We start from the raw sequence: 15,052 nt of genomic DNA on the forward strand, positions 1-15,052 counted from the left end.
CCAACCACCTTCACTGACATGCTGAACATTTCTTTTAAGCTCTGTGGAAAATATATCTTAATACTGATTAGTGAAACTTCAACTCCCTTGTGGAATGAAGTGTAATATTGACATACAAATAATATAATTACATGTAACGTATGCATAATAACATTATATTAATTAAATGTAAACTTGTAACACTATACGGTCCCAAGAGTGAACTTCTTAATATAACTGAAGACATCATTGCTCCTCGTCCTGTGGTCACCTTTTCTTTTTCTAAAATAGGCAATTGCCATGAAGTTGAAAAGTATTTGCTACCATTAAAAAAAATGGGCTAAATATGTATGATGCAAATATATATAATTTAAGTTTGTAAAAGCACAGAAAATAATTATTTGCAAATCATTTGTTTTCTTTTACATTATTGGCACATGCTTTGCTCTTGAGGCTGATGTCAACTGTGCTACGAATAGCCTGACTTTGCTGCTGTAATTAGAAGGAAGGTAAGAAGTTGGGATGGTGCTCAGATTCTCTGAGCAGAATCAGGGCAGGTGGTGCAGCCCATCTTCAGTATGTTGCCCTGCTCAGTTTTGTTTCCAGGCCCCACCAGTGTCACCCCTATACTAGAATAATAAGAGCTGTATTTTGTTACTTTGGCAAAAAAAGGCACTACCAGCACAACAGCATTAAGTTTACTTGGTGGGAAGGCAGGGACCTTCTCTCCTCATTGGAGCAAGACCTGCTGGGAAGAGTGGCTGTGATCACTAGCCCTGAGCTGTTTTGTTTCTTTGAAGAAAGAATTAACCTCGCTGACACTTTCTGATTTATTGCTGACCTGCTCCCGGTTCCTGCCTTGACATATGTACACCAAATACTGACAGCTGCCAACTGAATGACTTGAGACCCACATATATGTGAGAACTCCTGCTCACAATTGGACTTGCCTGTGCACTGAGATCCAGAGATGAAACTCTCTTGGGGGTCCCTATGTTAAATGAGGTGCATAATGCAGGTGTCTGGAGCAGAGCCCTTCTGGTGGTAGCCCCATAGTTTCAAAAGGAATGCCTCTCCAGAAGTACTGTACATATTGTCCCAACTTGATATTCATTTAGATACCAGGTTAAACACACACACACACACACACACACACACACTTTTTATGCTTTAGAGGCTAGCAGGTTAATTTTAAATTATGGTGCTGATGATTGGTTATTCAGGTAGTTTACAATATTTTTTATGTTTTAGCTCATGATGCCTTATGTTGACTTATTTTGCTGCCCTGCAAAATATCCTGTGACCATTTATGCTAAAAGGTGCTATTTCCTAATGATATATCAGTCAATCAATCTGCACCTATTTATCATTTGGTGTAAATAGACTTCTTTATTTCAAATTGACGATGTGGTTATTGCAAGACTGGGAGGCAACAAAGATTCTCATTGGATGCCCCACCTTATAGTCAGCCATATAGTTTAGCAGCTGCTATAGCTACTGTGAGGAAATGGAGTTAAAACATTTTATTTTTTTTTACAGGACCTTCAGAGAGATGGGCAGGGAGCTAATGTTATTCCTTACCAATATACATTTTCCTGTGGTGTGCTGCAGACTGTTAGTCTTACTTTAATGTAGTTTTTTGTTTTGTTTTGATGTGAGCTGGTTTATAGATATGCTTGAAAGATGCCTATTAGATAAGTAAGTAAGTAAGTAAGTAAGTAAGTAAATATGCTTGGGTTATCAGGGTGGAAATATCTCTAGGACAGGAGGAACTCTGTGTTGTGGAGTAGTAACTTGATGCAAAGGTTCAGTTCGGCGGTTCATAGCTGAGTTGAAAAGAGAATATCAGCAGGTGCAACTTTCTGATCCTGGCATGAGAAGCCTCACTGCTAATATTCTTCCTCTGGCATAACTATAGAGCTGCAGGAGTGCTGCTTTCCTTTGTATTTGGTCACTCCAGTGGGCTAGTTATTGGTAAGAGGCATGAACATGTAGGGAAAGGACTGAAATTCTGGAGGACGGGAATGCCAAAGAAGTATACCTGAAGGAACATCTCCACCCCCATTGTTCAGTCCAAACACTGAGGTCCAGTTCTGAGGGCCTTCTGGGGGTTCCCTCACTGTGAGAAGTGAGGTTACAGGGAACCAGGCAGAGGGCCTTCTCGGTAGTGGCACCCACCCTGTGGAATGCCTTCCCATCAGATGTCAAGGAAATAAACAACTATATCACTTTTAGAAGACAGAAGTCTTTTAGAAGACTTTTAGATGTCAAGGAAATAAACAACTATATGACTTTCAGAAGACATCTGAAGGCAGCTGTATACAGGGAAGTTTTTAATGTCTGATATTTTACTGTGTTTTTATATTTTGTTGGAAGCTTCCCAGAGTGGCTGGGGCCAGTCAGTCAGATGGGTGGGGTACAAATAATACAATTATTATTATTAAGCAGGGGAAATGAATTTGTCATATTGATTAAAGAGAATAGGCCAAATATTTGACCTCTAGTACCTTTCAATATTTACATTCATTCAGATCAACTTCCTAAATTCATGCTTAAATAAAAACTTTAAGGCTGCACTCCTATACACAATTGCACTGGAATCCCACTGAACTCAACAGGGCTTACTTTGAGTAGACATGTTTAGGATTGCCCTGCATTTCTTGATTGTTTTTAGAGTGGGGTGAAATTTCTGAGATTTTCCCACCCACCAAAATTGCAAAGACTACTTTGCAGAATTTTTATATGAACAGCTGAGTATTCCCCGCCCCCTTTTCTTGGTTCCACTTCCAGATTACAATATTCCAGAATCATCCTATGTGTGGAGCGTTGTACAGATGCAAAATGGTGGCCAGACTGCTAACATAGCCTCTGCTAAATAAATAAATAAATAAATAATCCTTAGGAAAAAGGAAAGAAACTGAGCTACTGTCAGTGATGACGGTGAACCTCCTCTTAATAAACTATTGGAGAATTTTGCCATCCTCTTGAAGAAATTTGCTAAAACGGTCTCACCAATTTCTTTGCTCACAAGCAGGTTGGAGAATATAGAGAGGCTTCTGTGTGCAGCTCGAATTATTTTACATAACATCACAAGTTCTAGGTTTTTGGGTTTCTTACTAATTCTAAGTTTTCCCAGCCCAATATCTGAGGGATAAAACTAAGGACAAATATTTATTACCCTATTTTCATTAACATTCACATACGCCTACCTTTGTGAGAGTTTTATGATAATATAGAGACACTTTAAAAGGCTGCCTTGGAAAGCTTCTAGATTTGCCCAAGAAGAAAGAAAAGGGAAAATATAACTAGATCCCAGTGCTCCTCCTATGTCTCAGAGTTTCTATGTTAATATGTATTAATTATACTCCTGCACACTACTTTCCAGAGTTCTGACATGAAGATTCAATATTGTAGTATGAGATTCATGTACATTCTTTGGCCCTCTGACACTACAGTAGTTTCTAACAGTTTAATGTATTTTATTACAAATGAGATTTAATTAGAAATACATATACTAGACAATCTAAGGCTCTGATCATAGAAAGGATTAACATATACCTGCTGCATTCAGAAACCGCCTCACTACTTATGGCAAAAAGTGGATATGGCAGAAAATTCGCTCGTACAACTCCTGGCTTACTTTTTCGCAAATAAAAAGTTCCATAGCTTGAATCGGTGCATATATTATGAATAGAATAAATCTCTCCTGTCTCCTTCTTATGTATTAGAAACATGCGTGCTTTCATTTGTATTAAAGAGGAGCATGGTTTGATTGGTCATGAACTGAATATTCAACAAACGGAACGGAGACAATAGTATGCTTCCAACCAGGCCTTTGGGGGGAGGCCTAATGGTGAATTGGCAAAACATTATACCGTCTCCTTGGGGCTTTCAGGCAATGGGAAGAGAACCACAGGAGACAGTCAATTCCTTTAACCCCAAGGGAAGAGCATCTGGTGTTTCTCCCTATCACCATTTCTAGATGACTGAAGACAAGGATGTAATGAGCTGCCGTTCATTCCAGAACCAGCCTTTCCTTCAGGGGACAAAAGTCCCAAACCCCTCCTTGCATTTTGATGGAGATGGCATGTTTTGCTTCTCACTTTCCTCTAACGCTCTGTTTTACCTCCAAACAACACTACCACTCACAAATTTTCAGATATTAAATATCTAGGAGTCACTGCTTAAGAAATAACTACGCCTGAACATTTGACTGAGCAGTTCGTGATATATTGCTGATCCCATTTATAATCTGGTTTAAGGAATTGTGAGGGATTTGGAAACTGGAAAGCTGGATGATTGACTGCTGAGAATTCTAGGTGCAGGGTACTTATGAAAGGTTTTCGTTTTTTTGCCGCGGCACATTCTGATCAATGTGAATAATAGCATTTTTGTTCCACAAATTTGTTGAGACTAGAACATGGACTATGCAGAGGACTGAATTGAAATTGTGAGGGAAAGAACGGTGGATGCATTTAAAAGGTCTACCCGAAACATTATTGGGTTACACATAGTAATGTCAAGTAGAGGAAGTAAATGTTGAAAAATTCACTCTGCTGGAAAGCCTCTTCGCTTAAAGCCTTATTCTTATTTAAATGGGGGGGGGGGATTTCAATAATTGTTTGAATATTTTTACCTAATAACCTTCATTTCCAATAAAAAACTCTGTAGCCCTTTTCTAGGCGGGTGTGTGTGTGTGTGTGTATTAATTGGTTCGGAAAAACTGGCAGAAAATAAATGTTCAGGATTTCTGTGGGGACACTAGATGGAGCTGTAGCTTTATCAAGCAGCACCGGGAGGCCAGTTTAAAAAGCTTACGATTGAAAATATATATATATTTTTTTAAGGCTAGGGCTAATAAATTATGTATCTTCATGGTTACAAATTCCAACATACTTTGAAGGAGGGAAAAGTAAGGAGTGGGAAAATAAAACCAAATGCTCAGATATACAATTGTCCAAGTAAATTATTATTTTAAAAAATATACCGATGCTTTAAGTCTTGGAGAATAACTGCTTAATGTTAAAAACCACATGCTGAAAATGCACATACATTTCATTTTATTCACATACCAGTTGCAAGCTTCTGCTATCAGCAGTTAGATGCAAACAGATAAAAACTACCTCAATTTCAAACTTCACCCAGTGGAAATGTGCCAGCAACTGGCAGATTCGAGGTATGTATGTGGGATCAAGTTTAGAGAACTGTTTCTCATTAGGGTGTCTTTCCCCCCCAGCTTTCTCATTAAATTCTTGTATAAGAAATAGTTCTGTGCTCCTTTTCAGCTGCAATGTAAAACCGAGCGCAAGTTACTTTTTCTGTTTTGTATTTTGCACTGGGCTTCCCCCCCCCCATGTATGTCTGAAGAAGCAAAATAAGCCTTCGTTTATTTTGATTAACACCGCCCTCCACACAGGAAGGGTGTTCACACATTCAGTGAATGCACAATCTGTGTACACAATTTGGGTACCTGTGCACACAAATAGTTGAACTGCAAACTCATACATTTATTCACAGGTAAGGTTCAGTGAGGGACGCGGGTGGCGCTGTGGTCTAAACCACAGAGCCTAGGGCTTGCCAATCAGAAGGTTGGTGGTTCGAATCCCCACAACAGGGTGAGCTCCCGTTGCTCGGTCCCTGCTCCTGCCAACCTAGCAGTTCGAAAGCACCTCAAAGTGCAAGTAGATAAATAGGTACCACTCCGTCGGGAAGGTAAATAGTGTTTCTGTGTGCTGCTCTGGTTTGCCAGAAGCGGCTTAGTCATGCTGGCTACATGACCTGTACGCCTGCTCCCTCGGCCAATAAAGCGAGATGAGCGCTGCAACCCCAGAGTCATCCATGACTGGACCTAAAAGTCAGGGGTCCTTTACCTTTAAGGCTCAATGAGTGGTACAGTCTCTATATCAGTGATAGTTGAGCTGCACAAATCAACAAGACATGTGTAAAGACAACTTGTATATATAGTCACTGTATTGTGCGAACAAGCCTACACTGTTTCTAACTAAACTCTTCTGAGCCTTCTTACCTCTCTTGTCCCATAGGTTTCAGTCAGATTAAAGCCTGACTTAGCCTGGAATCAACCCTCTGATTCCCACAATTTCCCCTTGCTTTATTTGTGACCACTCAGCTCACTGCTTCAACATTCATGTTTGTCTACATTATCATGTAGCCAGTTATTTATTTATCTATTATTTATTTTCGTTTCATAAATTTTATACACCGCTTGATTGTAAAACAAAAGCTGAAAGAGGTTTACACAAGTATAGTGAGCATTACTTATGTGGACGAAACCCAGTCAGATGGACGGGGTATAAATAAATTATTATTATTATTATTATTATTATTATTATTAATGAAACATAATAGTGTTTAGATCAAACCAAGGATTCACACACAGCTATTCGGGAGGCAGTTAAAAATACATCCAATGTTTGTTTTTCTTGTGATTCTCCACGGGTTTTAGGTCCCACACCTTATTCATTCTTTGCACCAAGTTAAATCAAAGCGATTTCTTCTGTGTTCTCTCAGCTTTGGCACTTTCTCCTGAGATTGGATCCATAAAAGACATAAATATTTGTATTTTATTCCTACATTGCAGGGGGTTAAATTAGATGATCCTCGGGGTCCCCCTCAACTCTACAATTCTGTGATTCTACAATTATCAAGCTTCAGAATTAAAGTGTTTTTCATGACCTTAACTTATTTGGTTGCAGTTGATCACATTATGTGATTTTATGCATTCCAGTTTTGAAATTTTATTATATTCTGGTGTGGGGATCAAGTATGGGTTTAAATGGAGTAATTTTGTTCAGAATATAAATACATAAATACATTTAATCCACACTTTTTAGACTGTACCTGGCCTTGCATCTTTTTGCACCACAGAAAGACATGACTGTATGAATTAGCAGAAACTGGTATTAGTGTAAGGATTTCCTGGACCCCATAATACCTGCTTTGTTAGGTACGCTTCCTGTAGTTCTGTTATAATATTTGTGCACCAAGTTTTGAGGGCAGGAAGCCCTCATACTGTTATGCAGTAAGTTCCTTCTATGCTTCTGGACTTGAATGTAATTCACATTTTTTTCCTGCAACTGGTCCAGCACGGTCTACCTACAAAATAACCAAATCTTCTCAGTGAAGTCTATAGCCCAGATCCTATGCAAACAAAGCAGCTGAGGATTCATAGATCTTAGGAAGTCACATTAGTCTATTTTTGTGCTTTATTAATCTTACGAGAAAGGATATCCTAATAAGCACATTTTCTGCACAGACTATTCAGAATTTGCAATAGATTTAAGAATGATTCTCCCTTTTTCAACAGTCCTTGGAGATCGTCTTGCTTTTGGCCCACTGAGAAACATCTGCAACACCATTTTGTATAAACTCTGAGAAGTCTAACCCCCTGGTCCAAAAGATATTTACTGCAAAACTGTATTTTAGCAGAACCTGCTTTCAAGTAGATAGCTGTGGATTGAACCTCATCTTGTGATCCAGTTGGCGGTGGAAATGTAACATATTGGTTAATTGTTTTTCATTTCTGAATTTTAAATTGGTGTAACCTGCCCTGGGACCAGCTGGTGGAGGACAGGTAATGATGATGATGATGATGTCTTGATTTCTTGTGAAGACTACTTGTTTTGCTGGCAACACAGCGAATAATATTTCAAAAGTAAAAGCAAGTTGTGGCTGGATTCTCCCCCACAGTGGTCAGGTAGCTATTTCCACAATTGAGGGGAATTTTCTAGTGCCACTGGGAAAGCAAACATGGATGGCAGCAACTACATATTTAGGGAATATGTTTCGGGAAGCTTTTAATATCTGAAGGACTGTTGTATTTTAATATTTTGTTGGCAGCCACCCAGAATGGCTGGGGAAACCCAGCCAGATGGGCGGGGTATACATTATTATTATTATTATTATTATTATTATTATTATCATTATTATTACATATTTGCACTTTCAGGTAAAGTAACGTAAAAGATGGCAGAATGCCTGGCATTTGAAAAAGAGGGGGAGATGTTAAATGATCCCAGAATAAAAACACATGTCCCCCGTGACGGGAATTGCTGTGAACAGTTTAAAGAGGGCTCTTCCATGATTTAAAAAAGGGAAACATCAGAAGATAAACAATAACAGAACCCCCAGGAAGATCCACCTTTCTTGCCAATAAGCATTCTGGTTTCTAGAAAGCGGATCCCTGCCTCCAGACAGTAATGAGATAGCATTATATAGGCATTGCCAAATGCTAAACCAGGATATAGGTGTTGGGTCTATTGGCTGTAGTCTCTATAGAGTGCGCCTCCCAGGTAAAATTACCATGAGGTAATTTTAGCTTAGAAAACACACTTTTCTCAGGGCAATGACTGCCCCAAGCAGACACATAAGTGAGGCACAGTAGGAAGCTTCGTGTGGAAGGAGAGGACGTGAAAAGAAACATTCAGAAGTTGAAAGTAGAAAATAAAGTTTTGTCAGAATTTTGAAAGACATTGGATGGTCATTCTTCAAGTTGACTTACTGTGTTCCGGCAAACAGTGACCGGTGTGTTGTTTCGTACTGTTAAGTAAGCTTGCTCTCTCTTGTTCTTCCTCCCCAAAGGAAACACATCTTTATTTCTGAATCCAGCACTGTTTTTCTCTCCCTCTGTATCCTCACACACTTTAAGCAGGCTGTCTGCCTTGAAAAATAAAATAAATTCATGTGCCTCACAGGTTTTCTGACTGACCCTTCTGTACCTTGCTTATTTTTAATCCATTTTTTTAAATGTAAAACAAGCTTGAAAAATTGCTCTGTATCTTTGTGCTTGATGCCCTTCTCCCAAATACTTCTTGCATTAGAGCCGAGTTTGACAGAACAAGGGTAGGACTTCTTTTTTACATTTCTTTCTTTTTTTGTAGAAGTTCCCCAACTATGAACTATTATTATTATTGTTGTTGTTGCTGTTGTTGTTATTGTTAATATTATTTCCCCGGTATTCTAAAACATCTTTTCCTCTCTTGAGTAATTAACATTTAGAAGACATCTGAAGGCAGCCCTGTTCAGGGAAGCTTTTAATGTGTGACATTTTAATGTATTTCTAATCTTTGTTGGAAGCCGCCCAGAGTGGCTGGGGAGACCCAGCCAGATGGGCAGGGTACAAATAAATTTATTATTATTATTATTATTATTATTATTATTATTATTATTATTATTACTCGCCACTTTTTAATTCTGCTTTTTCTATGTATTTATTGTTCAAAGTTTTGTAAACCACTTTGAAATAATTGATTAAAAGTGGCATGTGATTTTTAAAAATAATAATAAATAAGGTTCAGCCTATCAGCACTGTGCAAAGAGAGTGGACCTACTAGATGTGCTGTTATTCACATGTTTACCCAGGTGTGTATGATGTTTAAAACATAACCAGCATGGGGGACCAACAGCTCGATCGGGACTGTGGCATGGAGGAGAGGGGCTTCAATTTATGGTCACAGTGGTGGTCCCAATCCAAACCAGGAGGTGGCGCGTCAGCTGCCTGCAATAGGAGGAAAGCTCTCATTGGTGCCAATGGGAGCCTCTTTGCATCGTAGATAGCACCCATGTTTGGCTGATGAATGAGCTTATCCTGAACTTGGTGCATCAAAGAAATGGGAAGAATTACATATCCCTGGTTGCAATCTTGAGATACTCTTTCCAGGCATAAGCTACGAAAACATGAATTCTCCCATCTTCTGAACCAACATTTAGACTGAGAATTTATTTCATCCATCTTTATTTGCCCAGTTAAGACAATCCATATCTATTCTCTCCTCATCAGAGAATATGTCCATTTATTCATCCTACATTAGCTCTGCATGTCTCCTAATCATTTGCAACCTAACTGGCTTTTCTTTCTCACGTGATGGGAGAGGGGGAACTTTTTTCTCCTTAAAAAGCTTGTCCTTTAACCCTCCCTCTCTCCTTACATTTACCACCAAATGTTTACCGCAGTATTGGGAGTTTCTGAAATAAGCATTTCAGAATCAACATGGTTTTCATTCAGTTCTCATGGAAAGATCTATCATATCTCCTGCCGCCGCCACCACCAATCTCAGCTAACAAGGCTAGTAATATATAAAGTGATTTCTGGCAGAGTGATGATTTGCCACTGCTGGCCAATAATTCCTCCCCATCCCTCTTAACTCCTTCTGTGCTGCTCCTTTGAGCCACACCTTGCTTGTGCGTCCAATAAAAATGGGACAAATTGCATCTGAGAAAGTGACTGAAAGAGGCAGGAGTAATTCGTTTAGCTTCAGTGCTCAGCTGGCAGAACAATGACCGTTGCCTGTCTGTGCAAGCAAGTTCACAATATGCCCCTTTTCTTCCAAGCACCCTTCTCTTCAGACACTTCAGCGTCCGAAGAAACAAGGTCTGAGGGAATGAATGCACCTCCCTTAAATTCTCTTGAGACTGAAACTACACATATGTTATATCACATACATGCTATGTTTGTGTATCACAACCTAAAATGAATTTGGGAAACTTTGGTCGCAACCCATACACACTTATTTGTGACATAGTTGCATTAAATACAGTGGTACTTACTTCTGAGTAAGTGGACTGCACAGTTTTTGCCTCGTCCCACAGATGCAGTAGAGCTGTACAACCCAATACTTTATATTCTCTCTCTCGCTCTTTCCTAGGGCAGCTCTCTCTTTCAGAGGGAGGGAGTTAATTTAAAAGTGTGCATGTGTGTGTGTTTCTAATACAAATCCATTGTTAACAAGGCAAAAGGGCTGGGTGGGATTTTTGTCGTACTTGCTAATCAGATCTCAGGAAGGGAAAAAAAGAGAAATTTGCCTCACTTTGAAACACTTTTTGCTCTCAGCTGAGAATACATTTTACCAAAACACTGTGCCATTCATCTTATGTGGCTGTTTGTCGATCATAGCTCCTGGAAGGATAAGCAAACCCTATGGAAAGACATTTATCTAAATTATCCTGATAAAATGCTATCACTTCATGGGAAAAGAAAAATGAGGCAGAGTGCTAGTTTGTACACAAATGTTCTGCAATTATACCAATTGGCGGGGAAGTAGGGAATAATGTGGCTTGAGCGACTTTTTCTTTCTTTCTTTTTCTTTCAGAAGTTGACGGTGCAAGAAACAAGGGGATACTTTAATATTAAATAAAGTGAATATCAGTCGCCAACACGGTGCTAACGACCTTCTTTGTGCAAACAAACATACAGTTAGTGTTTGTGACTCTGTCCCCTGACAAGCAGATAAGAAGATAAATGTGTGGTTTCTCTTAATTAGCCTTTCTTAATTAAAAACACCAGAGGTATTGTAATCATAATGAACTCTGCTGAGAGGATGGTCACTTTGTTCTCCAGGATGTCACTTCTGGAAAATTAGATTTTTTCCCCCCTCCTCAAACCCAAACAAGAAAGGAATAAATTCTGTGTAGGAGTAGTAGAAATAAATGATGCCTGCAAAGCAGTGTCCCTTTGGTTTTTATCTGAGTGAGATGGATGTGCATCTTGTGGTTTTCAGAATGGTGTGGGGCAGTATTAGCCGTCATTAGCACCCCAGTATGGATCCAATTCACTAATTACTTATGCTGTCGTGGTTCACTGAGATTTAAGTACCAAGTCAATCCCATTATCTGCACTCTCCCAAGCTTGCCAGAGTCATCCGTCTTTTATGGAAAAGAAGCACAAGGGTTATCAATAGGACCCTGAAAATACTTGGGATTTTCCCACTTCGGGAGGAGGCAAGATTAGTTGCGAGCAAAGTCACAGATGTCTAAGCTGCTAGTTTGGATGCGATAAAAGTGAGTGGTGACAATTATCCATAACGGAGAGAGAGAGAGAGAGAAGGGTGTGTGTGTGTGTGTGCGTGTGTGTGTAGGAAATGGGAGGCAAGAGAAGAAAAGAGGGAAAAAAGAACAGAAGAAACCTTGCCGTCGATTTCTGCAGCTGCCCTATGGTTTCGGGCAGCTTTTCATATCACCTCGGAGCTACAAATTACAATTCGTCTGTTACAAACGCATGATAATATAGTCAGAAATCAGGAATTAAAATATTCCAAAGGCCTCAGGCCTCCTCTGCAAGAGAGAGGTGGGGAGAGCGGGAGAGCGAGAGAGTACATGGAGCCTGCAAGATCCCTGTGTTGTCTGTGCCCTCCTTCCTACATGCTGCATGTTTAATGTCTGCAGCGGCCTTGTCTGTTTGGGATGGTTGATTGACATCTGCTCTGCCGAGAGGAAGGCCCTGGCAGCTATTGGCAGCACTGTCACGTTCATTTGCACACTTTATGAAGCAGCAGTGTGGCTACTAATACAAAAAGAAATCTTCTAAGCAGCATGACATCTCTTGGAATGGAATATTTGTCTTTACAAATGATTGCACTGCTGCCAGTACTTGACATAGCGCTCACAAACATGTGTAATTGTTGGAAGTGTAATGATGATTATTTGCATATTTAATGTTCAAACAAGTGCTGGAGAAGCAACTTAGACTAAACCTTTTTATGAGGAAGATTTAAATACGTACAGCATCGCCCTGACTGAGTTTCAAAAGTGGATTCAAAAGCTAAGGAAGCAGTGTTGCCCACATGAAGGAGAATTGAAGGGAAATTGATATGGTTGGGATATGTTTAATCTTCATTGACAGTTCTTATTTGTTTATCGGGAGGTTATTTGATAAGCATCCTGATTTGCTTGCAGTGTGTTTACAATTCTTCCCATTAATCAGTCATTCAGCCCACACTTTTCTTTTCTTTTCTTTTCTTTTCTTTTCTTTTCTTTTCTTTTCTTTTCTTTTCTTTTCTTTTCTTTTCTTTTCTTCCTTCCTTTTTTTTTTGTAAATGATATGTGTGTGTGTGTGTGTACATATATATATATATATACATATATAAAACAAACATACAAATCCAATAATTTCCCAATGGACATGTATATCCTCCATACCTTGCAGTCCCCCCCCCACGCTTTTTAGTGAACTATCCCAACATTTTCCTAACTACAAATAATAATAATAATAATAATAATAATAATTATTATTATTATTATTATTATTATTATTATTATTTGTAGTTAGGAAAATGTTGGGATAGTTCACTAAAAAGCGTGGGGGGGGACTGCAAGGTATGGAGGATATACATGTCCATTGGGAAATTATTGGATTTGTATGTTTGTTTTATATATGTATATATATATATATATGTACACACACACACACACACATATCATTATATATGTATGTATATATATATATATGTACACACACACACACATATCATTCTTGCTAACCTTGTATGTGTTCAAAACCAGTAGCTTAATCTTTCAGAATGTCACTTTCTTGACATTTTATTTTATTGCTTCCTTGCTTGGATAGATTCCATATGCAGCCAACAGCTAATGGGTCCCTGGGATGGTTCACATAAATACAGTAACGATAAAACCAACTCAAATTCAAATATAAACCAGTGCAAAGACTCTCCTCCCTGAAAGAGAGGGGAGTGGTTGTGGGCGGGAGCCTGAACACCGCCCCTAGCAGGGGGCATAGCCCCCTGCCTCCAGCTCACCTGGCTGGCGCTCACGCCCCCCGGTGGCCGTCCAACCAGGTGCCGTGGGGGGGCGGGTCCAGCAGGCTTGATGCTGCAGCGTCAGCCTCTCCCCGGCCTCATTTCTCTTCGTCTTCCTGTGCGAGTCAGGAGTCATCGTAGGGAAGAGCTCAGCCACGAGGTTTGGAGTTGGGGGGGTGTTTGTGTGTGTGGAGGCTGTCTGGTTCCTGGCTTGCCTTTTTAAATTTAGGAGGCTTGCATGTGCTCATTGCTTTACTGCTTTTAAAAAACCTACGCACCCAAGTTTGCCTTGCTGTCTTGCTGTGTCCTCTTTTCTGTGTAAAAACCTACATTTAACCTTTTATTTCCCCCCACTCCTGGTGCTGGATTTGTTTGGGTGTTTTTAAGTGCGAATTACCATTCTTAAGCTGCAGCTTGTTCCTTTGCCCAGCACATGGTCACTCCACCAGCAGCGAGGTCTGAGTGTGAATGCCATCTTACTATCTCCCTTGTCTCCTCACTTTCCTTCCCTGGCCTCTGCCTTGGTGGCTGTGCGTTTTATTTTAATTTTGGCCAGTGTGCATGTATGTTTTTTCCCTTCTATTGCCCTTGCCCGTCCGATTGCCTGGCTGGTCTGGGTGACTGAGTGGGTTTGCCTTTGGGTTTGCCTTACATTTTAATTTGTTGGCCAGGGTGCTTGTACGTTTTCCCCCCTCCCTTGCCCTTGACTGTTCCTCTCTAATTTTAAGTTGTGTGTGTGTGTGTGCTGGCAGCGTGTGTTTGTGCCTGCCGTTTGTTGATTTATTACTCTTTTAGTGTGGGTTTGATTTACCCTGCCATCCATTGGTACCACTTAAATCGGGAGCCCCCTCTGAAATTTTAAATGATGCTGGGGCTTAGAATAGACTGTGCATTTAAACCTCACCCCTCTTACTTTATCTAAGCCACCCCCCCCTTTTCGCTTGGCGTTTGGGGGAAGAAATAAGGCAGGGCTTGGGGGGGACAATTCAGGGTTTCTGACCAGGGAACCATTCCTCAGCATTGTACATTTATATGTTTAGAACCTTTGAAGGTGTACCTTTGCCTGGTTCTTGTCATTGGCTTCACTTGCCAGTACAGGGTCCCTAAAGAAAACCGCTTTTAAACAAAACAAAACAAAACAAGACAAAACAGGTTGCGGTTTATATTTCCACTTCATTTTGGCTTGCTGTAAAGGACAGCTATTTTCCTATTATTCTAAACTTTTCCTTGCCCGGCATGTTCATTTTACCCCCTCCTCCCCCCAACTCCCCCCAGGCTTTTCTTCTCCTCCCTTCACCCCTCCTCCCTCCCAGCACCCCCACCCTTTCAGAGTTCCCTTTGCTTCTGGCCTGAGTCATCACAGTTACCAGACAAGTTTTTCAACTTGCTTGCCTGCAGGCTTGATTGCTCTCTGAGTGACCAGCAGTTTGTTAGGCATTGTCTTTAAGCACCTGGCAGTTCAGCAGCTCTAGTTGCATTGTCACTTTAACTAACCAGCAGTTTGACCATTTGCAGTCTTTTGTCTG

General features: G+C 40.1%; 1 long non-coding RNA gene across 1 annotated transcript in view; it reads right to left on the bottom strand.

The window, feature by feature from the left end:
* LOC307214442 overlaps positions 1-15,052 on the bottom strand; it is a 565,797-nt gene that overhangs the window by 173,716 nt on the left and 377,029 nt on the right. The gene's annotated exons all lie outside the window — the stretch shown is intronic.

Source organism: Podarcis cretensis (assembly GCF_951804945.1).
Source record: "Podarcis cretensis genome assembly, chromosome: 4".
NCBI lineage: Eukaryota > Metazoa > Chordata > Lepidosauria > Squamata > Lacertidae > Podarcis > Podarcis cretensis.